The following is a 13221-nucleotide window of genomic DNA, read 5'->3' on the forward strand; positions in this document are numbered from 1 at the left end:
TACTTCACCAAACATTATTCCCTATTGGTGTAGTAATATAACACAAAGTCATCCCAATATATCATCCATCTATGGTCAGTTTCACAAAAGCATTGGGGGTCCTTTTAAGATAGTATCATATTATGCACAGACGTAATAAGTTTATTAAGCTCTCTCTGAATCATGGCATAAACTGGATAGAGTGCAGATACAGGATCAAACATGGAAATAATAGTCTTAAAGGTTTTTGGTTTCTCCTCAAAGGGCAGGTATTAGAGTTTGTTCACTCGGAAGCAGAGAAACATAAATACAGCTTTCAGACAAAAAAAAAAAAAATCTTTATTTCTTTGATATGCTACTTTCTCCAAGAGGCAAAGATTTGATCATTTGAAAGTTTTTCATCTATAAAATAGTAACAAATAGTAACAATTGTGATGCCCATTAGTTTGTTTAGTTCCTTGATTTCATGAGCTAGGTTTATTAGTGTCCAGTCTTGTAATTTGAGATTGCTTCTCTTGCAATTTTCATATTGATTTTCATTATCTAAATAAAATGATATTTTTTATGGTTTCTTACTTTCTTTGCATTGGCTGGTAGAAATCATGACACATTAATTAAATCTTTATGTTAATGGGCTTAGAAGCAGTTCCCACCTCAATAAATCAGGGCTTTCCAAATCTGCACAGTTTATTCAACTTGCAATCAATGTTAATTTCCTTTTGGTTCAGCAACTTCATTTAGTTCAGTATTGAAAGTCCAATTATTTCTGATTACAATTTTAATGTATTAAAATTAATGTGGTATACTATCTATACTGTAATTCATTGTAAATTAAGTTTTATTACACTGGGATGTGTTATTAAAAAAACTTATTTTGAAATTAATCTCACAGAACAAATACTACGGTTACTAATACTTTCTTATTTTCCCAAAATGCATCTGCAATTTATCTATGTCTCTGTCTGTGCTGTTAACATCATGAGTTTTATTTTTGATCATACAACATGTGACAAAAGAAAAACTGTGGTTGTTTCTACAATTATGAAAGTTTTTCATAGCTTGTGGAGTTTTGTAAAATTCATATAGTCACATGTTCTCCATTTAATGAGTTATTTCTCTGATTCTTCAGATTCCTTACAAGAATCTGTGAAACTCTTAAGATATTTCTCTATTTGTCTCTCTTTAACTTCTGCTTTACTAACAGTTCCTCTGGTGTCCTGGCCTTCACTTCACTCATAAGTGATGAGTAAGGAATTAATTCCTATTATTTTTTCTTAAGACATTATGTTATATAATTAGGATCCTTTTTGAAGAGGATGATTTAGCATGGGAACATATTAAAACTGCTGTGGAAAGTTTCCTCCAGATTTACATACATTTACCATGGTTCTGAATTCATTTTAATCTTTTATAGTAAATTATGACTAATAGTAAATTCCCAGTCTTGCAGCTAATTGTCTTGTTTATGTCGTGTTCTCTCCTTGAAATAGTCTTTTTTACCTCTGTATCTTCTTTTATGGACAAAATCCATTTTTGGCCTTTCCTGTCGAAGCACTGCAATCTTCTTCCTTGAACTAGCAAATTAGTCATTAGTATATGCATCATAAGAAGCTGAAAAAACGATGAGAGATTTGAAGCACTCCTACGGTTAAATGATTAAGAGTTTTATGATTAGTGTAGATCATAAGAGGCTTCTTTGACTAAATCTGACAGTTTCTTCAAAACATTTGAGGGACCATTTTGAGATATATTGACACTTCATTAGGCAAACAGACAAGAGTTCCTCTATGCATTGTATAGCACTTCATTAGATCAATCAGTTTAGCTAATTCACCTATATTACATTAATGTGGCCATGGAAGTGTAAGGCAGAAGTAGTATTTGCTACCTTCTAACTGCAAAAACAGTTAGAAAAATTTGTGTTCAGATTATTCTTGTACTTGCTTTCACAAACTGTCAAAGGAAGATCCCTTTCACTTTCAATCTGATCCATACATATCTATGTATCAGACCTAATCCTCTAATGAATCCTGGCTCTAACGAGGTAAACTTTTCCCCACTGATTTCAGTAGCTCCAAAATTTCACCCTGAAGTTTCCATTCCATTTCTGTATATAATCTACCAATTGCTTAAGCAAAAATACTGGGTAGCTTCAAATGCAAGTTGTTTTTTGCACACTATGTTATTTTACCGTCCAGACGTCACTGATAGAGGTACCAAATTAGGGTACTGCAAAACATTTGTAAGAACTGGTCTACAGTATACAGTGGTTATGGACTGACTGTTCATGTTCACTGTGCCTTCAACGAGAAGCTAAGAGTCAAAAGAGGAAATATGAGTCAAAAGAAGGTAATAGAAGCCAGATTAAAAACAAACAAACAAAAAAAACCATACAAACAAACAAAAACCAGCAAGTGATTTCTGGGATAGCTTTTTTCTTTTTGTTTTTTATTTTCTTTTTCCCTTGTGCAAAGCGCTTTAGAGTTGCAGAAGTATTTTGATGGATATTATGGCTACTAAAGAATGTATGGATTCAAAGATTCAATAAACTAAGAAAAGCTACTGAGATTTATTAAATACACTGAAGCATATCTAACTTATAAACACTTTTCTAACATTAAAAATAAATGTTTGGGAAAAAAATGGAGGAAGCAGTACTTACTGCTTGTCAAGTTCTTATTCTTGCTCTGGCATTTGCCTAGGAACATTCCTGGAAGCAGGATACTGAGCTAAGTGGTCTTTTAGACTGATCCAGCACGAGTTTTATTGGGTAGCTAGTTCAAATACTAAGGCACAATATTTTTATGGGAATAACCTGTCTGACTCTCTCTGGGACATGGTCTTGGCAGGGAACATTTTTTTTCAGCTAACAAGGCTTTTTCTTAGTAGCAGTACAGCAGTCCATCTAACAAGTAGCAGATTTAAAAACAAAAAAATAAAAAACAATAAAATAAAAGCAGCAATATTACAGGCATCTGAATGCTTACTTGGTGCTCTTAGAATGGGTCACAGGAATGACCAAGTCAATCAGACAAATTTTATATCGGATGTGATTTTCAGTGAGGCATTTGAGGGCTAAGCTTTAGAATAATGACTTTCTAAATGATGTTTTCTGTTCATAATCATATTCAATCTGTCTTCTCTCTTTCCTTCTCCCTGGTTCTATGTATAGCATGTAAAATCATTTATCTTTAAGATAAAAGCAGAACAAAGCCGGTACATAAACTATGCAAGTTATACCTCAGCTCTTATGGACACAAAAAAACCTCAGCCATCAAGGAAGATAAAGCATCAGGCAGGCAGCTATCTTCCTCCCTGTTTATGTATTCTTTATTAGTTCTTAAATAAAGGGAATATATCTACATATGACTCAATTAAATTTCAGAGATTTTGATTATTTAAAGTCTCTTTTTTTTTTTTCTCATGAAAATAGTTCCCACATCAAAAATGCAAGTATTTAGAATAAGTCACAAGCAGTTCTTCCCAGAAACCAAAGTATAACACAAAACATAACATTAAAAAAAAAAAAAAAATCAATCTGAGCTGTGAGACTATGGTCCCAATTAGAGAGAAAGATTGCTTTGCACAGTGTCAGGACACTCAGTAGTCTAGGTTTCAGCATTAGGTATTTAGTTGTTAAAAACAAACAAACAAACAAACAAAATTATTCAAGCAATCTTGCTGCTTGTTTGAGTACAGGCTTAGTGAAGTCAGACATTGCTAGTTTAATGGTTAAAATTACACAACTCAGAAGTCTGGCCTCATTGAAATCAACCGTTTCTGACAAATCCTCCCATATAGTCATTGCAACTAATGGTCACGGAAAAACTGTATTTATAAAAAGTAAATCCTACATTACTATCTACAGAAGTTACGTTAACAATTGCTACTTAGCAAAATAGTTGATATTTTCCAAGTAGAAGAAAAAAAAGATTTTATTTCCTTTAGCCTAATTAGTTATATAATGAACTTTCACTGGGTAGTTTTAACTCTTGCCTGCAAGTAAAACATTCAGTACCAAAACATACTCCAAAACAGATGCAAATTAAGAGTTTTAGAGAACATATCCAGTCCCTTCTCTCTTGCACAGTCAGAAAAAACTGCCAGAAGCACAAAGTAGAGACAACAATTCCGTAAGTTTTCAAGCTAAATGATGATTTTCAAAACCCGTTATGCTTCAGATAAAAATAAAAGTAGAACAGAGATAATGACAGTGGAGGACAATGTAATGGAATACGTGTGTTAATACTTGAAGTTAGACCAGAATGTCTTAATCCTCTCCAAAAATCTTCATGAACACGGACTGAAGATTTTGTCACATAAATGTCAAATTAAGTGCAGTTTCATACACAGATATCTCACATATGTCAAAAATACTGGAAAGACATTATAAAAAGGTCCGAGTATTTACTTTGGCATAGTTTGTGTCTGTAGCTTGGCATATTTATGACAAATGAATTTTCTGCATTTTTTTCAATCATGCTTGTATTCCAGCACCATTGAAACCAGTTTATTTTTTTTCTGGCCAAATGCAGCAGACGCAGCTATTTAATCTGAGTAAATTCTATCCAAATAACAAAGCTTCAGAACCATATTCAGCTTTTCAAAATCAAGAGCCATATACCACTCTTTTCTTTTTTTTTTAACTGTGGTGAAAGCTTAACAGTTGGAGTCCATGCTTTCATGCACCATCACATGCAAACAAAGCATTTTCAGTGCTCCCTTGACTTCTGGCTTACCACTTCCATTGCCAAAGCTGCCAGTGGACAGACAGAAAAGGCCCAGACAGACCTGACCTGTCTCTTTCTTCCTCTGCTGAGACCATTTACAGAGCAACAGTGTGGAGAAATCCCTGCACATGAGCAAAGGTCTACAACTCTGCTCCTTCTCTGTAAGATCAGGTATAGTTTGGTTTGAGGGAGGAGAGGAAGAAAGAAGGATAGAAGACTGACCACACATCCAGGGCAGCAGATTGACAACAGTTCAACTAGTCACTCTAGCACCTGACTATAACTCCCTCCCTGAGCTCCATAGCCTTCACTAGAATAGCTACATGTCATCCTATGGATGTGTCACTGTTATGGGAAGTAACAACAGCAGCACTATTTTCTTCCTTTTTACGTAGCATTCTCAGTACCTCATAGGCAGCACTAAATCCATTAAAGATTAACCACTCTGCAGATTAAGCCTGACAAGATAAAAATCACATAAATAATAAATGCTGAAGTGGCATGCTATGCTGAAACCTGTTTCATCGAGCATGACAACAGAAACCTCTTACTATTTTTGCCTCAGTATTACCGATTTTGTTAGGGAACAAGGAGCTGCCTCTTCCACACTTCTAAAGCTCAGCACCAATGCATTACAGACAGAACACTTACATTAGCTGGGGGAAACCTGCTTTCCAGGCACCCAGACCAACTTCCACATTGGCTCAGAAGAGCCATTCTCTGTATTTTACCATCTGAAATGACGGACAAGACAGTTGAAGACAGAGTTTGTATTCCCATTTCAGCCCAGACTAAACAGTTTCTGTCGCTGGTGGCAGCAGGTCATTGGCTTCCTACCGGACTGCCATGCAGGTCTGCATCCTCACCGTGGCCCCTTCAAGCCTTGGGCCAGGGGAGAGCTCCCCAAGGGACACCCACCCCTTCCCGCAGAGAAAGCATCTTGTCCTTGGCAGCCTGGGGCACTCACCTGTGCCACAGGGCAACAGCAAGGAAGGGGCAAGTATGAATAAGTTTTCCTATATGTAAGTCTTAAGGGTATTATAGAATAGGCTTTTCTGTATCAATTTAGAATATATTTTACCTTCTTTTCTTCATGACTGCCAACATAATATATTACTTATGGTATTTTTTATCATCTTTTTAGTCATTGTAGGATTTTTTTCTTCTCCATTTCTACAGAGATTAAACACTGACAGTGGTAAATGAGAATTTCTTTAATTTCTCAGCACGTTATCTCCTGGGAAGGGAAAGTCTTCTGATAGTCTTAATGCTCATTTCTCTTCTTTTTCAAAATTAGTTACTATTATTAAGTATGTAAACTATTTCCCTGCTTATTTGTGTATAAAGTCATAGATCTGTATATTATACATAATCTTTTTTTTTTTCCAAGACTATCGGTTATTGCATTTTGCCAGCAGAGATACTTTCCAGTTCATTATTTATACTCTGCTCAAAACTTCTCATCTATCTACTCAGATGATCAAATTTAGAAGAGGTTTAGTGATTCAGCCGTTTTTAAACATAGCTGATCTTACCACCTCGTCAGTTTTTAATGGGCTGCCTTCCCTCTAAAAATCCTTTTTCTTCTGAGTAGTGATAAACTCAACAGGAGTTAAAACAGGGACTTTGGCATCTGTGATACAGTGGACTGGGAGCTGGAGGACCTGGCTTTAACTCTGTCTTTACATTTTAAATGCTGATTTTCTTTTGGATGACCTTACCTCTGTCTACCTCTTGCTTCCTCTCCTCATTCTGTATTCTATATTTATGCTACAACATGTTTTCTGTTCTTGATATTTATAGAATACATATCTCAAAGCACAGGTCCCTGAATCAATAGTAAATACTACCACTACTAACAATCAGTAATTGGATTCTCAAAAAAAAAAAAAAAAAAAGCCTAATCTAAAAGTTCTGAGACAATTTCTACTCCTCCCTTTCCTTCATCTTTCATACTTTCATACATCTCTTCTACACAAATATGTAAAAGCACTTTGCTTTTTGGCATTCAAGAAAAGAGTTTTAATTAAAAACAATACATACACAGGTGTAGAAAGTGTTAATCAGAGACCTATGGGTCTATAAAACTGGGTGAATCAGTATGGGGGTGGGGTAACAAGACAATCAATAAAACAGCACTGATTATACATCCCAGTAACATTTCCTGAAAATCAGTAACTCATTCCATAGATATTTTGTTTTCTCTTTTAGTCTGTTTAAGTCTAAGTCTAAGTTAGGTCCTAGCATGCAATTATAAGTCCAGTCTGGTCTTGTGCATGATAAGGAAGCTGCAGCCCTGCTCTGTATGGGTCAGTAAGCACCTAGTGATGGTATCTTCATATTAGTAATAATTTAAAGTTGGCACTTAATAGAGGTCGAGATATTGCACAGTGCAACTGTTTACATTTATGAGTAGTTTGAGAGTAGTGATATTTTAATTGCTTTTCCTCAAACAGTTCCCTTGCCAGATGACAGAAACAAACTGTAAGCTGTATGGTCACTGTTAAATTACTAGCAAATATTTGCCAGGATTATTTAAGGAGATTTTTTCCAAAAGTAAAGACTCTGAAGGCCTACATTGAACTCATTCCACTTTGGTCCAAGATACTTGCAAATAAGTTAGAGAAATGTGAAGTCTAAAAATTAATACAAAATTACAATAAGGGAGATTCAGGATTAACTAAGTATTATTTAGAAACTGAATTCCAATTAATAATATACTTTCTTCATGACTGACAAAAATTAAACAAATAAATATAATGTACATTTAAAGATAATAAGGTATGTTCGAGAACCTATTGGCTAAGCTGCTTACAGGGCTGTAATATAGCTACCAATATTTAATTTTTCCTTAATGTTAGTCCACATATGCCATGAAAGTACCTTTCTTTAGCAATGCTTCTACAGATCTCCAGTAAAATGAGAATTTAGTTTTACATGCATTTGTTGAATCATGAGATGTTCACATCAACTTTTCCTTTTTGAAGAGAGAAATCCTGCCACATATATATTCAAGATTTTTTTTTAATAACAAAGAAATATTTTTAAGACAGTTTGATGTACTAAGAATTCTGGATGCAGGACCTCTAAGGAATTCAACCCTCCGTAATTCCACATCCTGCATCCAGGATTCAACCTGTGGAGGCTTAGTGCACTTATTAATTATAAGTCTAAAATAAATATAAATAGCATGTTTAAAATAGAAATTTATTTATCAGTATTTTCAATTCCTGTGATAAACACACTACAGGATGTATTTAAAGAAACCCTACATCCAGCTGAGAGAGACAGAGAGACAGAGATAAATGTGAACTCAGGTGTTAGAAGCAGTCACCCACTTCTAAAGGCTGGTGTGCTTTTTGCAGGCAAAAGATGTAACGTCTCACTTCAAACAATCTAACCCATTTTCTTTGGAAACTAAGGACTCCAGAAGAAAGTCCCAGCCACAAATACTATCAAAGAATATAAACAATATAGTGAGGCTACACCTAGCAATATTGTGTTAACAAGAAACCCAACTGATAACATCAAATAAGGAATGTTCATCATCTCCATGTGCATCAGAGTGCCCCTAAGAGATACTAATGGTCACAGAATCTCAAAAATATTTCAGGATAGATGTACCGGATAAAGCATGTATGTAGGGAGGGGGAAGCAAAAGGAAAAATGTTGGGGGGTGGGGGAAAAACGATAGGACTACAACAGAATCATAAAAAGAAGCCACAAAAAGTTACAAAGAAAAGCAGTAGTCACTGGGAATAAAGCTTATACAAAATAATTTAGCTTTGAGGTTTGCTGCTTAACTTAGCCTTCTTAATGCTGATCATCTACCAAAATCTACAATTCCACACTGCTACCAACAATAACTTTCAGTTTAATTCTGTCAGAGATTCATTTATATGTAGATGTTCAGCATCAGATGCATAAACCCAATGAAAGAGAATTATTAAACATCTGCCATAGAAACTTAATGGAGAATCAGGTCTGGTTAAGGTATACCATCATCCAACTGTCTGTTCTTTCCGTTAGATATCATTTAATTTACCTTTTTTTTTTTTTTTCAACGAAAGTAAAAACAAAGGGGAAAATTCACCTCCTTCTTTTTACGATAATTATACAATACTTTGTGAAGACGATAATAAAAGATTCTCCAGTTGAAAAAAGAGCTGAAGGCAATATATTTTAAATAAACCTGTGTGTTATGGATTTGGAGCTAGAAACAACGCTGAATCTTATACCAAGGGGGTGATTCATGAGCTTAAACACAAGTATCAGGTGCTATTTTAAATGCCCATGTGTATGCAATATAGGTGCAACACACAACCTAGATTCATAGTGTTCTGCAGAAGCAGATGAAGGTGTGGAATATCCTCAGGCATCTAAACAGCCATTAGACTTGTTGTTTTAGTCACTTGTAACATTTCTGAAGCAACTTGTGTATAGAAGGTTTTTGCCTTGTATTAGTGGTAGCAGGATCTTTCTCAACAATGTATTGTCTGCATTCAAAGCTTTACCAAAAAAGATAGCTTTTATCAAGGAAATGTTTGTCTTATTTTAGCTTGTGGTACTTCAGAGAAGTACAGTTTTGCATGGATTTCCACATCCCACACCCAACAATATTATATGGCTGTAGAACTATCATTTTTAAAAGAGGAGTAAAAGAAGGAAGCTACCACAATCCAGGAACAACATCACATGCCAAAACAGAATTATGCAGCTTCTGTGTGCTTTGCTTTTGTTTGCATTTGACAATAAAGCTCAATAGTACAAGTGAGCCAAGCCAAAGTAACCTATTCTATTATACATTTTTTGAAAAAAGTACTTTGGACAGCAACACTTGACAACTAAACTTGAGTTGGCAATCAAACTGGGTTTGCAAATGTATTCAAATTTTACCTTACACTTAATTTTGTTCTTAAAATGTGTCCTACATAGTTGCTGTTGAAGCTTCACTTACTCTGAAAAATATGACTTCATATGGAAAAGCTAAAAAAAACACACCCATGTCTTTTGACAAATGTCTTACAAATTATTTGCTTCCCTTTTTATTTACAAATATGTTCCTTCTTTCCTTTTAATCAAATAAGAAATCCTCTTATTTTAAGACTATTTATGTGAACACAAAATGATAAAATGGTGTCTGAAATACAAAATATCATAAAGTGTGGTGCCACAGTTTGTCATACACTTAAGGTCTCAGAGTCTCAAGCATCTTGAAATTCAGAGTTCAAAGCATTTCAAATTATAGTCAGTTTTCTACAGACTCATAGCTGTGTCCCACTTATAGCTCTAATCTGAACCTGGAAGTACAGAAGAGATAAGCATGGGCTATCTGTACAGCATTGAATTTTACTTTTTGTTTTCACTGACCTTTGAACCTCCTATCCACCTATACTCATAAAAATACAACACCTCAGGTTTCTATCACTCCCATGAAGCACTTTGTCTGTCCCCTGTCCTAAATATCTGACCATACCTATCTTCCCTGAAAGTGTCAGCCTCGTCAGAAACTGTCTCAAAACCCAGCATTGCCTGCATAATGAGATTAGGTGAAATAGAGAAGGCTTAGTCATTCTTTCCCCCTTCAAAGAATTATATTTCTTCTTAATGTTAAAACATACCTAATTTTTGCACAATGATAGAATTAGGTCTGGGTTCAGAAATAGACAATGATAATAGATGGAGAGTTCAGATATAGATATAGAATCTTGGAGGCAGCTGCCACTCAGCGGGGGGGAGAAGATGAATAATCGTCCTGTGATTATTAAATCCCTGCACGATTAAAGCCCATTGTTAATTGGTGCACAGTGATCTGTATAGCGTGACTTAAGAGAGACAGGCATCATGTCTCAATACCACTCATAACATCTTTCATTACTCTTCATTCAGCCAATTAAAATTCAGGAAGTTTTAACATGTACATAGATATATGTGCTTTCATAGGTGAGCAAGAGTACAGCAGCCCTGCCCCCTGGTAGGGTAAAATAACCGGGGTATATTTTCTTTTATTCAAAGCATAGCTATCATTCTTGTTTGTCTAGATTTGCTTTATTTTGTCCCTAGAAAATACACAACTTTCTTGAATCAACGGAATTTACTACATTGTTCAGATCATTATGGCAGAAATGACACCACAAGTTTATTTAACTTGCCTAAAAATATATGTTACTGAAACACTAACACAGGAGTTGCTGCTGTACTCACTGAAAATCATTCAGCAATCAAGTGGCTCAGACTATGCTTTTTTTGCTTTTTTTTTTCCCCACTGTTGTTTTTCTTGAAAGTTAGATGTTCATGTTTATTTTCTAGATATTCTGAACATACTTCATGTATGCAAAGTCAACAACAACACATCTCAAAGAACTCCTTTCTTCCAATTAAAAGAAAATTCACATGAAACCTTACTTGTCCCAGTTCTCCAGTTTGTCCATCATTCTCCAGCCTCTGTCTTCAAGCTGTTAAAACTGGGAATATCTTCCAACTACAGTATTGCACGCTTGGCTCCTTACTTGCTCCTCATTTTTGTCTGCCTCTTGTTGCCTCCTACATCTCCACTTCCTGTCGCCTCTCTATAATCCTCATTTACTCCTCAGGTCATATCTCAGCTGTGCAACTTCTCACAGGCGTCCTGCAAACAGGCGCTAGTTGCACTCAGGGTCCACACCACCAAATAAATTCCCTGATCTTTCTTCAACTAAGGTGGAATAATTAACTCTCTATGCAAAGTTCACAGACATCTTGACTTAAAAGTTTTGCTCCCCTCTTATTCTTCACATACAATTTCTATACCTTTGCCTAATTAAAAAAAATAAGTTGCTCCCTAATTAATTCCCAAACTCTTGTACGGGAAATAATGGTTTATACCTTTACTCCTACAAAGTCATGATAATGTTTCTTAAAAGCAACTCCTACATTGTTGGTACTACATAAAATAAAGCATATTTAAATAATATAATAATCTTACTGAAATCATTTTCTTGAAGCCACAAAGTCAGTGTCACCCAGAGGTTCAATCCAACCTTCATTTTTGCATTGGCCAATTAACAAACTCACTCTAAAGGACTTTATATTGCTATACTGGGTGGAGTTGCCCAGGTGGTGGCAGAGGCCTGCAGGGCCGCTGCATGAGGCGATGCCAGGGCTGCCCCTTGCCAGCCCCAGCCGGCTCCAACGGCCCTATTGCAGGGCACAGCCAGACCCCACAGCCAAGATGGCGGCACCTTGGGGAAAATGGATTTAAGAAAGAAAGAGAGGAGTGAGAAAAATGTGAGAGAAGCAACCCTGCAGTCACACAGGTCAGCGAAGAAGGATGGGAAGCAGATACTTCATGTGCCAGAGCAGAGGTTCTCTTGCAACACATGGGGGAGACCATGGAACAATAGAAAACAATTGTTAGGGCTAAATACAGGTTTTACTGAACTCCTAGAGTGAACCGAACAGAGCCAAAACTGAACACATGTCCCACCAAATGACCACCAGCTATTCGGCATGAAGATGGCAAGAACAAAAAGAACAGGAGAAGTCAATTATTTCTGGTTAATACATGGGGCACAATAAAATTTTCTAGTTGTACAAAGAAGTCAGAGAGGATGAGTTGCAAAACAATATTACATTTAATATTATAACTCTGCTCCCACTAAAGCATGCTCCCTCTGACCGTTAGTGTTATGAATAGGATTGGTTTCTTTTTTGCTTTGGTTTGGGTTTTGCTTTTTTAAGATAGGAGTGATACTCAAACATGAATAAAGGGACTAGATCAAGTCCTGAGAGAACAATTTAGAGTTTTTTTCAACCATAAAAAACCCTCTGAAGAAATTTTAATTAAATTCTTTCTAAGCTTGAGGGTGTATTTGTATATTTATTTATTTAAGCTTGCTTGCCAGATATGTTTACAAACACATAATATTATAATTCTAGAGACAGACCACTTCTCAGAGCTAAACAGTATCAGTGAAGTGCTACAAGCAGGTACTATGTTATTTTAATTGCAATATTAGACTGATATTTACAGTTTGGGGGATCTAAAGTATTCTACACCAGCCTCAAAGGGAAGTATCTAACTGCAGACAAAAACACCAGTTTCCATGTAGCAATGTTGCCTTCTGTTTTCTCATCTACTCCATTCTTCAGCATCTCACCCCTCAGCTGTTGTCCTCCCTGTTTTCCCTGCTTATTAATCTGCTTTCCACATTAATTTCTCAGTATGTTCATCTAATCCATGCCTTAGTCACACAAACATGTACATGCTCTCTCCTCTCTGTCTTTTGTCCATTGTGCAATAAACTTTCATCATCTATTCCAGAAGTCCATAGATTTCATACCTTAAGCTTAGGTCTAAAGCATGTTCATTAGCTTGGTTTTCATAGGAAACATTACAGGTTATAAATCAGTATTCATGAGTTATAGGTCTATATTGTTAATTTGATGCCTATGATCACAGAAAAAGAGATGAAGCAGTTTGTGGATATTTTAGAGAAAATGTATAAAAGACAAATAGAATCAAGATCTCTTC

This window comes from Cygnus olor, chromosome 1 (assembly GCF_009769625.2).
Source record: "Cygnus olor isolate bCygOlo1 chromosome 1, bCygOlo1.pri.v2, whole genome shotgun sequence".
NCBI classification, from domain to species: Eukaryota; Metazoa; Chordata; class Aves; order Anseriformes; family Anatidae; genus Cygnus; species Cygnus olor.